This window comes from Passer domesticus, chromosome 1, assembly GCF_036417665.1.
Source record: "Passer domesticus isolate bPasDom1 chromosome 1, bPasDom1.hap1, whole genome shotgun sequence".
NCBI lineage: Eukaryota > Metazoa > Chordata > Aves > Passeriformes > Passeridae > Passer > Passer domesticus.
In genome coordinates, this window is record NC_087474.1 from 75819176 (window position 1) to 75834606 (window position 15431).

The 15431-nt window shown below is 45.1% G+C and overlaps 1 protein-coding gene across 9 annotated transcripts in view; it reads right to left on the reverse strand.

Annotated features, from left to right (window-relative positions):
- Positions 1 to 15431, reverse strand: part of RREB1 (ras responsive element binding protein 1) — a 121953-nt gene that overhangs the window by 85059 nt on the left and 21463 nt on the right. Inside the window, exon 1 of one of the 9 annotated variants that reach the window (XM_064425293.1) lies at positions 12447 to 12541. The exons of 6 other annotated variants lie outside the window; for them this stretch is intronic. The gene's annotated coding sequence lies outside the window, so the exon portion shown is untranslated. Of the gene's footprint in view, positions 1 to 950; positions 1119 to 1335; positions 1412 to 12446; positions 12542 to 15431 lie in introns of those variants that run through there. 2 more of the 9 variants (XM_064425303.1, XM_064425345.1) reach the window with 2 other exon arrangements.

Consider the following 15431-nt stretch of genomic DNA (forward strand, 5'->3'; position numbering starts at 1 on the left):
CCACCCACTTTGTCTTTCTCAAATCTCAATGCCCCAACATTACAGCTTTGAGAACTTGAAGAAAAGGTCAATGTTTTCCCCTTTTGTTAGGGATTCAACGTTTGCTGCAGGTTTTTTCTATTTACTATAAAAAAGGGGAACATGAAAGTAATTTGAAGCCTGGAGTCACTTTTCCATCATCTTCATTCTCAGAAATGGCTGAAGAATTTTTTTTTACTACTTACTTTTCTTTCAAAAGCAAATGTGGCCTGAAGCTAAACACCTGTCATGCAGTGTTTAAGCACAAATGGTTAAAGCTCTCTAGAGCCACATGCAAGAGAAAACAGGGGCAGTAACAAAGCTGCCTGGTGATCTCCAATTGGAAATCCTCCTGGCGGCCCAGATTCTTTTATGCAGAGCAACTTACTGACATTCTCTCTCCATTCCTCTCCCTGATGACTCTCTCACTACACCTGGAAATTTGAAAGCTGACTAAGCTCCTTGAAAACTAGTCTGGTTAGCCCCAGTACCCCCGCTCCAAAACGGTGAAAGCAGACAGTGTGATGTCTCAGCAGATGAGGTCTGAGACTAAACTGGTGGAATTGGCAGCCAATATTAAAGGTACCTTCTTTTCCTCCAGTTCAGTTGCTGTCATGGACCCTCATTCTAAAAGTCAAGAGAGATTTTCAATGCATTTTTGGGCTTGCTGACTTTAAGCCCACAGGATAAACTCCACTTGAGATTGTTCAGAACTCAGAAAATGTTTGGAGAAAGGAAGCAGAAAAAAGCTGAAATTCTCTCACAGTCACATAAGCCCAAGAGCCACAGCCTTAACACTGCCAGTTTCCCATCTCAGTAAGTGTCTTGAAATACTTGTTTTTGTAATCGTTTTCCATGCTGTCTACACAAAAAAAGTACCTTGGAAGCCAGAATAACTACATTCCTCAAACATGGACCCTTTCCAGACTCACCCCAAACCTTTCTGTGCTTAAGGTCCTATACACACATGAACACACAGCTCCTTTACAGGCCCAGCAGTTAATTCACTTTCAAGTCGCCCCAATTTTGAGGCTGAACACTTCCTAAACTTGTGCATCCCTGATGGCTGTCTGAGGGAAGGCAGGCTGCCTCCTGCTTCCTCTGCATTCCGGGCTGGCAGGACAGGACTGCAGTGCAGCCTACGCGTGCTGCTGTGCCCTGCCCACGCCGCTGTGTCCCCGCGCACACGGGGGCCATCACGGCCACCGCTGAGTACGCAGATCCCTTCTTCCTGAGAAATTCAGTGACAAACTGCCTGCTTTCCAGTTTTTCCTTTTCAACTCTTTTTTTTTTTGTAGGACAATGACACCTCCTCACCCTCATTTCCTCATCACCTCTGCTCAGAAAGCCGGAGGCTCGCTGATCCCATGGTAGATGGCAAGGCCTTTGAATGAGTGTCTGCTGGCTGGTCTGGAACCAGCCAAGATAATGTTCAGACAGGGCACACATCCCAAACTCTCTTCCAGAAACTTTAAAATCCAAAATGCAAATGCTCCACCCATCACCTTGAATGCTGTCAGGCAATAAAAATGCTAATAAAAGAAGTCACAGTAGGAGAAGTTTCTGGCTACCTGCCTAGGGTCTGATGACTGCAGGTAAGTCCTCGAGAGGAAAGGATGTCATCCGGCCACCACTGGTGGTTGCTTCCTTCAGATCCTCCAGCAGATCCTGTCCTATGGACCAGGCCCTGTGTTCAGCCCTCCTGGGTTCCTGCATTTCTCAGGCATAACTACATTCCTCAAACATGGACACCACTAAGAGCCACCCCAGCTCAACAGTGACTATGTCCTCTTATCACCCTGCCGCGATGCCACAGACATCCCGGGGCTCAACACCACCAACTCAGAAGTACATCCTCTCTGACTACATCAAAACAAACCCCGCTTTGGAAAGGTTTTTAAGAACAAAAAGTCACAGTCCTAATTTTTGTCCAAGGAACAAACCCTGCAATACCTGCTTTCTGTGCTTCAGACCCTGAAAGCTGCCAGAAACAGCTGAAGGATGGAGGGAGAAGGAAGATTTTTGTGATGAATCCTCTTTTCAGGAAATTTTAGAAATAACTGTACAATCACACAGATGCAATGCATTGCTCAAATAAGGATGTAAACTCAGAACGGGAACTATTTAAAAAATCACTATGGCTTTAGGTTTTATATTAATTTACTGTTTTGACTGCAAAGGATAAATGGTCTCCTGTAATAGAAAATTACTTTTCAACTTCAATATATTATAATTAACACAGAAATTGGTACATATACATCTTTCTTATGCATTTGTACCATAGACTCAGTGGCACAAACACAAGGATGCCTACCGGTAAGGTTCATAACCACACCTCTGCATTAAAAAGATTACTGAGCAGTCTAACAAAAGGGTGTTTACTTTTAGTGCACCCTGATTCTGTATCACTCAGCCCATTTGCAATCTATAACACTGATATCACTCAACTGATATTTACTGATATTTGAAGACAAAGGGACCCATGTTTCTCCCTCAATCAGATTTAATAAATCCACAAAAGTTGAAACAAAACAAGTCAAAAGACAGAAGAATCAGGCCTTTGGGATGCTGTACTATTGTCTCCAGCGTGGCCAATTTTGATGAGCTTGTTGAAGCACAGCCTTTAGCCAAGTGCTTTTTCATACAAACATCCACAGCTCAGAGACGATTAATCACCATTTATTACTCACCTTCTGGCAACACCCACTCTAAGCTAGGCACCATCCAGACACATTAAGACAGACAGTCCCAGTCTGAAGGCTTTGTGGTAAAAGAAAGCCATTTCTGAGACCCGATCCTGACACAGAGACATCTACAGACCCCCGTGGTACTCAGCACAGCTGCTGGATGTGCCAGCAAAAAGGTGCTCGCAGGAACGCTTAATCACAAATACCAATCTCTCAAAAAGGGACAAGGTACGTATGAAATACATCGGCTATACCTACTTTTCAGTACCTGTCAACAGCTACTGGTGTACAAGTAAGCCTCGTGAAAGGATTTGGCTGAAGAAATAGGGTGAATCTTCATCGATTTATCTATCAGAGCCCCTCACTTGGTTACAGGAAAGTAGTTATTCTGTTCTTCTGCAGCATTAGTAACTTCTCAAACAAAGAAGCCTGATTGAGGCAGACAGTGAGGGGCTTATCAGCTTAGGAAATGGGAAGGATGGTCCAATTAACTGCCAAGCAGTCAGACATAATTCACTCTGACCAGGCCAATGAGAGACGAGTCCCAGAAATGCATGTCCTCTCCATTTATGTAACACCCAAACATTCCCCCCTGCAAAGGCTTCCCTTCTGGAAGCACTGCCTAAGTAAGGAGCAAGCCTCTAGAGGAAAATCTACCTGTATGGCCCTGCACCTGATTAAGCAACCATCTCAGTGGCACAGGAGGCATTGCTAGTCACTACACTGCTGAACTCAGACACCAACAGGCGTCACCAAGCAGACAGCCAGAATGCTCTGTGCAAGGTTATCTGGGGTCCACACCACTGCGCTGTCTGCTCACACATCAACAAACAGGACAAGATGGAGAAGGCACAAAAAGGAAAAACCCCACCCTGGTGTAGGTAGGAAGGTTTCATATCATTTTCACAAGCTACTTCTGCCTAGCACAGAAATAGGCAGATGTTATGGAAGCAATTTCACAATGTTAAAAACAAACAAACAAAAAAACCTGAAGGCAAACTGTATGTGAGACCTGATTAGCTGTGAATCCAGACACAGTGCTACTCCTCGGGTCCTCTGCAATGCTTAGTACCCTGCTAGCACAGGGTAAACAGAAAGAAGGCCAAGAGAAAGAGTTAAGGGGCGAAATTCAACAAAATAATTAAAAGAGAGAGTTCTCAGTCAACAAAGCTTTAACTTGGGATCCATAACCTAGGATGAAGCAAGCATTTAAAGTTGACAGAAAAAAAAGAAAAAAAACCCCATGTCCCCAAAACACTGATTTGTAAACACAAATATCTGATGTTTAGGGGAAGCGTGGAACCTTTATTCTGCAAAAAAATGCGCATGTGGGATCTGGTCCATCCTTCGAAAAGTTACCTTTTTTGTGTAATCCTCTCAGTTTTTAAGTGCCAGACTTAAGACTGCCACAGTGAGAAAAACATGCCATGAGCAGGAGAGTAAAAAAACTGAGTTGTGTGGAGTATTTATGTTACATATGGCAACATCCTATTTGTCAGGCAGTTACCAGGAGCTAAGGAATCTGTGTGGTACCAGCAAACTCGCCTTGCAGCAGGGTGTTAGAGCAAGCACAAAACAGACTATATATGGTATGTTTACTGAATGATTAGGCATAAACACGTTACAGAAGAAATGATGTCTCGTATTAGATGCTGGGCTTCCTGCTGCAAGGCAAACCATCCTGCTCAGAAAGCAGTCTCACATATTCCTCATAGGCTTCTGGCTGAGGGTGCCAGTGAAACCTCTAGAAAACAGGAACAGGTTATGTGGCAAATAATGATTAACTACGTGGAGGATCAGCCCTCTAAGCTCCACCCGGCAGCATTCCCTGTCTCCTTGCTGCTCTTCCTCCCCCGCTACTTTTCGGCTGGGACTGTTTGCAGGGCGAGCCGGCAGAGGGGATGAAGGCACTCACAGGCACATGAGGCACCGAGCGCTGCCTCTGCCACAGGATGACGGGCACGGACAAGTGCACCCTCCTTTCTTTCTTAAGAAACAGCTGGCAGCAGGGGAGCCAGCGCTGCAACCATCCGCCTGCCCCACGTCCAAACCCAGCTGGCACAGGACTATTTCATAACGGGGAGGAGGGGGGAAAATCCTGAAAGGGTAGAGGGAGGAGGGTGTACCGAAGATGCCTTAAAGCACAGAAGAAGGTTCGTATCTGGCTTCTGCGTCCTGCCTAACCTGTTTTGTGGCATGTTCCGGTTAACTCTCCTTTTGGTCGAGGTTGTTCGTTGTTTTTCTTTTGGCATCCAAAGCCAAGCTTGCAGCCCCTTCTTTCCTCTGACTCCTTTCACGCTCCATCACACTCCAGTACAAACATGGGCACACGGAATGGAGATGCCAGAAAACAAAACGCTGAGTTCATCACAGACTGAAACTGGATGCAGTTTCTTTACTGGAGGGAACTGGATCTTCCTTGTCAATTCACCAGGACCATCAGCCCTCAAGTGCCAGACTTCTCACCTTCATCACTGCTTTTTGACATTAGCAACTCCTCAAAAAAACTTAAAACTATAAAAGTGGTAAGGGGGTGGGAAAACAAAGGGAAAAAAAAGTCTCAAACCTCAAAACACACACCTGGAAGACTGCATGCCACACAAATCTAACCAGAGCGCAGTGCGGGAGCAGCAGCAGTGAGCACAGCACCAGGACATACCATCACCACCACAGCAGATTTATGCCTTCACTGTGTACAGTATTCACAGCGTTAATGAACAGCCCAAAAATCAGAAATAAACCTGCTAATCAACAAAAGCATCGAGTCCAAGCAGTGCTGGGTGGTTTTTGACAGGGGTTAAGCAGTCAGTAACCAGTGACAAGAACTTGGTGGTGGTTCAGTAGCCATTTTAAGTGTCAGATACATTAATCATGGGAATGCAGTAACAAAAGAACCAGAAGCAAAAGCATGCTTCAGAAAGGAGGACCCCTAAAAGCTCAGCAGCACACACATACCCCTCCATCATGTGCAAAATAAACTTAGAGAAGCCAGCAAAAGAGAAAGATTATTCCATGACCTCCAGAGCACAGCAAATCCCTCAGAGCAATGAGTGTGAGGCATCAGAAACTTCCTGGTTTCCAGGCCGTTGTTTCACATGTTTTCTGGGGAGTTTGCATGCTGTGGGAAAGATTCCCAAGTACACTGAAAGCAAGCCTGAAACATCCCCTTCCACTCCCACAGCAAGTATGCAGTCCATAAAAGATTAAAGTGTTGGAAACATATGCTTGAGCAAAGATTCCTCTTTTTTTTAAAAAAACCCCAACACATCAACCATTTAGCAGTTGATGCATTTATCAAAATATTTTGCCATCCCTTTTTTAAGACAGCAAGGTGGGGGGCAGGGAGATGGAGCAAGTGAACATATGAGCATATAGAGTATATGAGATACATGCAGTCTGTAACCTGAACACTGTTTTACATATGTATTTACTATCCTGCTTTTCTTTGGGGGCTTTTCAGGCCAGGGTGGCTTTTGTCTCTGTGCTATATGCCAGCCAGCTCATAACAAATGAGCAATCACAGAGTAAGCAGATCTGGCTCCTTCTCTGAATCTACTGGGATGCTGAGGCCTGAAGATGGGCCTGAAAAAACTGTTTGATTATGAGCCTGATCAACCCCTTCGGTCAAGCGAGTGCCTGAAGTCTGGTACAATTATTAACTGTGCTGCAGTCACATGAAAGAGAACAAGCTTCCCCCTCCCACCCTCATCCCACGGGTAACATTATGTGGGCAGTAAATATATGAAGGAACATGGTGAGGCTGGGGGGTATGTGTAGAAACCTCCACAGAAAGGATTAATTTTATTATTTCTTTTTGGTGGACAAATTATGGACATTACAGACAAGACTGACTGATGCCCAGACACGTTTGGGTACCCAAAAGAGAGGCATGAAGTAGGGACTCCTTATCTCTACTCAGTGCTGCCTTCATTAAAGAGGGAAAATCATAGGTGTTTCCAATTTTCCCCATTTCTCAAACACCATGATGATGGAGCTTGGAAAGTATTTTTACTAAAGCACAAATGAGTAATTTCTAAACTGGTGGGCTTGCCTTTTGAGGTGTTCTTATTTGTTGGAGGGGATTCAACAGGTATGAGAAAAGAGAGGTGGGAAAAAGAGAGCACTGTGCTTCTAAAGAGAAACTTTTGGCATTGAGACAAATGAGGTAGGCAGTGTTGACTAAAACCCTAAGCTGTGATTCAGCTGTTGGGACCAGAGTCTCATGGAACCTCCCTGCCTTACAGCTTGTGCTCATGTAACTGAGAGTGGAGATGGCACTTTCCAAAAGCTGCTTTCCAGGACCGAGAGGGAAACGACAGAGAAAGAGCATTCCACCAGCATGGTACCCAACTAACCCCCAACTCACGCACATCTCAGACTGCCAGAGGGCTGCTGTGGCACTATTTTAGCTGTGAACCAAACATCACAGGTGTGTGTGTGCCGCAGAAACCTGAGCTCAGAAATCCCAGCTGGGATGGAAGCTGGCGGATGTGCAGCCCCTCTGGCCTCCCCCAACACATCCTGGCCCAGCACAGCAGCCCCTCCTGTACAGCATTTCAGCTGAAAACAGTAAATTCTGCTGACCTTAGAAGGGGGGTAAGCAGGGCAGGTGGTGAGAAAGAGCATCAGGTTTGGTATAAGATGACATTTCCTAGACATAATTAAAAATATGAAGTGCAGCGCATCTTTAAGTGGTTCCATCTATACAGTCACTGTGACACTGAACAAGAAAAGGTGGTGGTGGGAGAGATAAACAGCAGGTTGATGACAAACAATAAACCTTAAATGAGCATATCCTCTTTCAAAGTGCTACATGTAATTTCTTTTAAGTTATAATTGAGTATGTCCCCAACAAAACAACTACATTTGTAATAGTATACCATGCATCCATTTTATAAAATATTTTAAAATATGCCTTTGCCTTGGCCCGCCTACACAAAATAATGAAGAAATATCACTCATCAAGAGCTCCCTAAGAAAAATAAGCCATAAAATAGCATGATACACTCACTGAGCAACACATATTTCTGCAAAACTCCTGTTCTTTATATATTTTGCATCTGAAAACTGCAAGTCTCACACATGCACACACAAAAGACAGACAGACTGCTGCTGTGGACAAAATGGTGCCATTTAATACAAAAATCTGGTTTATGCATAGCCTGGCTGTAGTGCATGCTGGGCCCAAGCAGAGTGGGATGCAGCCAGTTATATCGAACAGTTGTGCCCTCAGCAACAAATGGTGCATTCATAAAACTGGAAAAGCCTCTGTCTAGGGGATCGCAGCTCTGCAAAGGAAACAATCGCTTGCTGACATTTCTGAGGGAGGGTATGGCCAAAAGACGTTGAGGGGGAGAAGTATGATCTACAGAAAAGTTATGCTCAGAAGAAATACCAAAATGTAAGGGAAGAAAACCCAGATCTACCACTGAGCTCCCTTTGCAGTCTCCTTCCATTAGCTAGTCTCTAACAAAAGAGCAAGGCCACCTGAAAAGACGTGGTTGGAAAACACTTGGCCAGTCAAGAGTACAGAAGTAAAAGAAGAAAAGAAAAAGCTTTCTTGTAGAATGCTGGCCCATGAAGAAGCGACAGCCATCACGCAGGCTGCAGTACACAAAGCTGCATGTGACAGGCAGTTTCTCACAAGTTTCTTACCCTTGCCTTTATTAGCCATGCCACCTCCACACTGGTAACTAAAAGCCAACATCTGGTGCTAGCTAAATGTCACCCCAGACAATTCCTTTAATAAAATTTTAAAGAGTCTGAATCCCAACAAGGAAATCATTAGTGCTCTGAATGTAAGACCCTATGCGAGTGCTTCAAGACTGGAAAAAATCCTGTCTTTTAAGCTGCCCAGAGCAGTGACTTTGCTGTGCACTAAGCCCCTCCTCCAGGCCCCATGCTACCTCACTCTGGGGATGTTCAATTCACAGCTTCTGGCCCGTGTATAGTCCATCTGGACAGCCCAGCTGATCAGCACCCTGTGCTGGGAAGCCCAAACAGGTCTATGGATGTCCAGGTCTTGCTCCAGGATGCGAGCATGCTGTCCAGTCTGCCCTTGGCCTAGGGAGCTCTGGCTCCTGAAGCTGAAATGCCAGACACTGCAATCAGCCCCACACACACCTGACATCTCTAAAAGCAAATCTGACCTGTCCCTAAGATGCACGAGACACCCATGCAAGTCTATGCAAAAGCACTCCCTTTAGAGCTGAGCAGTTAAGCAGCATGGCTTATTAATGAATACCTGTCGCCTGCTCCATTCTACTGAGCTAAGTAATATAGCAAAAAAACCTCACATCATGCACCATAACTGAAATTCAATGGGAGAGTCAGTGGCAGCTCCTATAAGACACCAAAACAATTAAGTCCCACCTGCACATTGACATGTAATAAGAAACAACTCTCCCCAAGCACTCCTGGGTGCCCTGAGGCTGTGCACCCTATTTCCTCCTGGTGCTCATGAAGCACAGAGGTTCTCACATTTTGCCCAATATAAGTTTTCTCCTAAAAACTTATCTCAACAGTTTGGGAGAACTGACACTGTCTTCCACAGCCAAGGCAAGCCCAGGTGAAGGAGAGACGACAGAAATTTTCTGGCTGACAGAATGAGTCCCTCTGTTATCAAGAGAGCATGTGTTTTAAGACATTATTAATAGAGTCCTCTGGCACTGAAGCCTTTGCAAAGGTATCTAAAAAGGGGATGCATGTAACTCTTCCTATCCCCAGTGCACCTAATAGTCTTCTGAGAGCCTATTATGAAACGATTTCAGAGGTTAACAGGACTGTGGTCCCACAGACTGACAGTAAAAGTATTTTTCCACTGAGGTTTTAAAAAACCCAAGCAAGCAAGCAAGCAACTAACAACCAAAAAAAAGCCAAAACAGGATGAGTGGTTCTTCAAGAGAGAGCAAGTCATTCCTGCACCTCAGTGCCAGAAGCAGCCAAAACCTGCAGGTCCATTGGAGTTGAGAATAAACACTGGGAGCATGCACAGCAAGCTACAGTGGGGAGAACAGAGCCATAGCTATTGAGGTACTGGAGAATGAACAGTAATGCTTCTGCTTACCAGTTGTGTGCACTACAAATGACTGCTTTTGCAAGAAAGCTTGTGCTGCAGTTGCATAAATAATTTCAATAGACCTGTATAAAAAGCCACTTCATTAATGCTGGTTATCAGCTAGAGACTAAAGGAAATACAAAACAGCAAAAGCTTTTACAGATGCATCAAAACAATCTAAAACTGTCTGACTTTTACTCATTGGTCAGTTCCCAGGCAAGCAAAAGTCTACACATACATGTAATGTTTTGTACATGCTTCCATTAAACCTGCCCTCTGCATTCTAGAATTCAAGTGGCATACATGATTTCCCTCCACAGGCTTTACAAAGGCTTCTAATACAACACATGATCAACTTACTAGGAAATTGTTTGTTAGTTTTAAATTTGGAGAAGGCAACAAAACCACCTGGGAAACTGTGGGAGAACATCAACAGAGTTGAAAAGAAAATTACATCCCAACCTCCTGAAAAACTTTAATATAAAGCTCTTTAGGAAGTCTGTGAATAAGGGATGAACACAGATGTATTCCATTTGAGAAATGTCCTTACTTTGAAAACTGAATCACAGAATACAAGTCTCTGCATCACCTTGCAAAAGAAAAAGGATAAAAGTGTCCTGCCTGAAATGTGTCACTTTTTTGCTGCTGTTTACTTTGTTTGTTTGTAGTGGTTTTGTAAAATCCCACAAATATTTCAGACTGAAACCACAGTCCATATTTTATATTTAGATGAACTATGGCATCTTTCAAGAAGCTGTAATGGCAAGCCTGCATGTAAAGCTCTCCCTCTGCCTGTCCTGGGACCTTGCAGCCATTGCAGCAGGAAGAACATGGGCCACCACTGCAGCCCTGCTCATGACCCTCCTCCCATGTGCTGGCCCAGCCACCCCACAGCTCAGCTCCAGCAGGATGCCAGAGTGAGTCCTTACACCTTCCACGATAAGGGATGGTTTTGAGCAGGATGCTAATGTCTGCAGGTAAAATTTAAAACCAACAAAAAAGTCTCTTCCTTTCTTTCTTTTACTTCCCATCTGATCCAGGTGGAACAAACAGGATGGAATTTGCCTCTCGTGCTGATGCTTCCAGTATCAGCCCTGATTTGGATCAATATAAAACGTAGTAGGGAAAGGAGCCTGAAGGTTTCTAACCGGGTGTGTTGAACACCATGACCTCCTCACACCCCCGCCCCACAAATGCTTAACTGCTGAAAGAAATTCCTCTCGTTTCCTGCACTGAATCATCTGTGTCACCACAAAGATGAGATTTTTAACTGTGTGCACACGTTTCTGATTTGAGGGGCATGCAGTGTAGGGTGTTTCTCAAACTACTGTCAGACTAGCCACACACGGTTTGGATTTCTTCTGTGTTTGATGTATCATTTAACTAAATCTGTGTTTTTCCAATGAAGTACAACCTCTCAGTGATGCTGTTTTCTAGGAAATACATAGGTGAATGCTGCTGCTTCTTTTGCAAAGTATTATTTGAATGGAGCTAGGAGGGACAGGATATGCTGATTTGCACAATTAAAAATAACTTACAATTTGAACTGCAGCATCAGATGCTTCAACAAATTTCATTAGGGCAGATTACATGCTCTTTTCAAAATGCTTTTTTTCCAGACCGCAACGTAAAATCATTTCATTAATTTAGCCACAATTACCTCATTTTCATTGCTAAGCTGATCAACTGTTTTTTAATCACTACAGCAATTCACTCTGCAGAAAAGTTAGTAGCACTGTAGCCCTCAAATGCAATAAAGAAACATCCAAGTCACCCAAGAGAAAGAAAGATGAGGCAAAATGCTAAACCACAGTTCCTTAACCACCCCTCCTAACCAGGATGGCTTTGTATCATTGCAGGCACAGAAGGGAGGGAGCTGTGATCTCTATCTGGCTGTGCACTGCAGAAGTCAGTGGGATCTTTGTGGACGCTGGGTGGGAACAGGCCCCTACAAATATGGAACAAGCAATAGCAAAGCTTATACTCTGCTCTGGATTGATCTGAGTCACGAGGAGCTAAGCTGTCAGTCAGCAAGAGTGCAAGGAGGGCTGATTGTTCTGGTCATCTCACTGGAGCAGAAGAAAAATTCAAGATGCACATCCTCCTTGCAGTACCCCCACATACTCTCACCCAGATGAAAGCTTAAGGACAAGAATCATGTTTTCACACAGGCCTATTTTTTTCACAAAGTGTTGTCAACCTTCTCCACCCCTTATTTTAATAAAGGAAAACCTACCATCCTTTTGACCTTGGACTTGTTCATTTTCTCTGTTTCTCTCAGTACATGCTCTTTGCTAACCATTCAGCATGCTGCGAGCCCTGATAAAAGTGGTTAATGTTTACTGAAACCTGCGTATGAACTGTACTAAACCTGATGCAGGGGGAGGCAAAGTTCTGCTAGCAGCATCCATGACCAATTAAAAAGAATCGTTAGCTTGTTTTTCTTTTTAAACTCATCCCCCCCACCCCAAACAGCTGCATGAGTAGATGGGCACGCAGCTCAAGGAGAAGACTGAAAAAATTCTTCAAATCCATCCACCTAGACACTTCAAAATCAGTCCCTGTTCTGAGTACCACAGGCCTTTCAAGAATATACAAAAGGAATGAAAGAACTACTGGGGTTCTCTTTCTGGAGGATGCATACTTTATCCCCAAATAATTGTTTTCCAAAACAGTCTGAAAACCTGCAAGTCTAGCAGAACTGTTGAGTGTTTTCTTTTAGCTTTCCCTCTAGAAGTCCACACATCCTTGGCTTGAGCAGTCTTCAAAACATCCTATCAATAAAGTGAAAAAGCAGAATATTACTACTGTAAACTCAAACTACAACTACCAGTTAATCCGTTTTATTCAGAGGCTTTAAATTTATCATCATTTCTTCCCGGCAGAGACAGACTTAGAAACAATCAGCAGTTTCAACAGCTGTATCCGTGCACTATTTAGGAACACTATTTTGTAGCACAGACCAAATGTGTGCATCACCCCTTCTTAGCTTACTGGTATTTTCTCCATCTGCTTTGTAACAGCCCAGAGAGCTCTTACAGACAGCTCCTGCCTCCCTCCCATTGTCTGGTGACAGTGGGATGCTCTCAGGTGTTTAATGACAATTTTTTTTTTTTGTACTAGAGGGCAGCAACAGTGCCGCAGTCACCTTGGAAACAACCAGCACCCACTGTTTGCAGAACAAACAATGGTACCTTTTCAGCCAGCACAAGGCAGGCAGGGCAAGGGGCAGCCAAGCAATTCTGGGACTTACAGGAGTGTTAACATATTGCATTCATTCACTGCGTCAAAAAATAGTTCAGCACGAGGAGCAAGGCGCTCTCAAAGTGAGAGCCTTTGGCTGCAAACCACAGACAAGTGCACAGGGCTCAGAAGGTCAAACAAGTCTCCCCAGTCAGCAATGAGGTCTTTTCCTCTGATTTTTTTACTTGCCCTCCTGTTCCCCTCTCTCATACACACAGAAGGAAGAAAAACACACCTATTTAAACTGATCTTATCCACGAAAAGTCAAGTGTTCAGCTTCCAAGTAGCACTCTCTGAAGTTTTCTCAGTGTGCCAAAATATTTTAAAGAACTGTTTACCCGCACTTGTAGTGCTTTGTACCCAATGCATCAAGAGCCGTTTCCAGAAGCGTTCCTTGTGAAGTCAGTGAGGATTGTGGTTATTCAGCATTTCAGACCATATGCCTAAGCACTCAAACAGTTATATACCCCCTCTTCTCAAAATAATTCCATTTTCACAGAGACAGTCTGCCTGCTTTAAAATACAGATGATGTACACCTCTCAGTGTCTCCCTGTCTCCTCAAGACTTTTTTCTCTGCTCAAAAAACAAAAAAAAACAGCAACAAAGAAGCGGTTTTTTACCTACAATAACCTCAGGGAAAAGCTAAATATTTAAGGATTCAAGTTTTATCAATTTAAACACACTCTCACAAAGGGCTTCACTCTTGTGGCCTGTCACAAGCGGAGTGTTTAAAGCAGAATGGACACTGAGGTGTCACTCAGATACTTTAGTGCTTTACAACCTTCCCACACCGGCTTGCAGACACCTACATTGCTGAGAGCAAACTGACAGCAGTCCAGCTGCCCAGCTCGTCCATATGGCCACTTAGGAAAGGATTGCAAGGCCCTACAAAACCACGCTGCTGCTTGACTCCTGCATAAAAGGGCATCCAGGTGTGCTGTGAAGGAGTGCCAGGCACAACACACCCTGCTGAGAACTGCACTGAGGTGATGAGAACTGTACAAAGGTACAACAAAGCAGCTCTTGGGCGAGATCTGTAGATTTCCACATCACAATATAAACACTTTTCTATAGCCTTCCACTCATCTTTCACAGCACACTCTGCTTTGCCAAAATAAAAAGGGGAAAAAAAGGCAGATCTCCTTCAGACCGTCAGTGGCTGGTGCTGTCCTGCAAACTAAAGCCTCCAGCAAGCTTGTCCACATGGGCTGGACAGGTTCACTCACGACTACAACCATGGTAGCTCCGTTGAGTCAGACTAACATTACTAAAAACCTACCTTAATGTTCATTAAGATGCAGGTTAGCACATTAACTGGTCTTGCACAGCCACAAACACGGCTTTGGACATGGTAGGCTGTACCTTAAGGAGCATCAAGAGAGCTTTTTTTTTTTTTTAATTGTGTTCGGCTAACTCAGTTGACCTCAAACAATTGAGACACACACCCTTTTTGCCTGTCAGGACAGGGTCCTTCTCTGTCTTGCACTGCTGGGACAGGAGAAGTGAAATATGTATGGAGGTGATTCACATACAACCCATCCTTCACTTACTCCTAATAGGGGGTGGAGGGGAGGAAAGCATATGGGTGAAAAGCCGCAGCTGTTCCAAGGCTGTTCCAACTTTACAGCACACGATTTATGGAAAACAAAACAAGAGGAGCAGAAAAATAGGAATTTAACATTACCAACCCAAAAGAATCATTGTAAATACCTCCTGCTCTGTGCAAGGGCTACCCTGGGCTCCATCTGCCTTCAAGGCCGAGAAAGGAAACATTAAACTTGAACAGCAGCCAGGATTCACTGCCTGCTTCCTACCACGCTTAGATGGGGCAGTCTCTACCTGTGGCAGAGCACAGGGCGGGCACTGCCCAAGCCTTGTTCCTGCTCTGCCCTTGGCACTGTCACTGCGAGTGCCAGCCAGAGCCCGGCCAAGGGGCAAACACAGCTCTGCCCCAGCATCCACAACCTGCTCCCAGCTGGGATGGGAGCGTGTTCCTCACACCCCAGCACCCGGCTCTGGCAGTTTTGGCAGGAGCACGTGCTCCAGAGGGCTCTGACACAGCTGGCGAGGGAGCTGCGGATACCAGTCGGACGGGAACACGCTCCTGCACAGGACAGGCTTCCAGCGGGCAGGGGCTGCTACTCAAGGCACCGCCCCACTGCCCAGACGAACAGGGATGCAGGCACATCCCCTTCGCTCGGACATCACTTTTGCCTCGGGCCAAAACTCCCCGTGGCCGTGCCCAGGGGACCCAGGCCTCCGTGCCACGAGGGCGAGGGAGCAGCAGCGGCTGCAGCAGGGCCGGCCCTTCCCTCCCTTCCCCCCGCGCAGCCGCCCCCACCCTCCAGGAGCTCTATCGCAAATCCCCAGGCCGCGCCGACTGCCAGCTGACAGAACTGTTTAGTCAGCAACCAGCGAGAGAGGA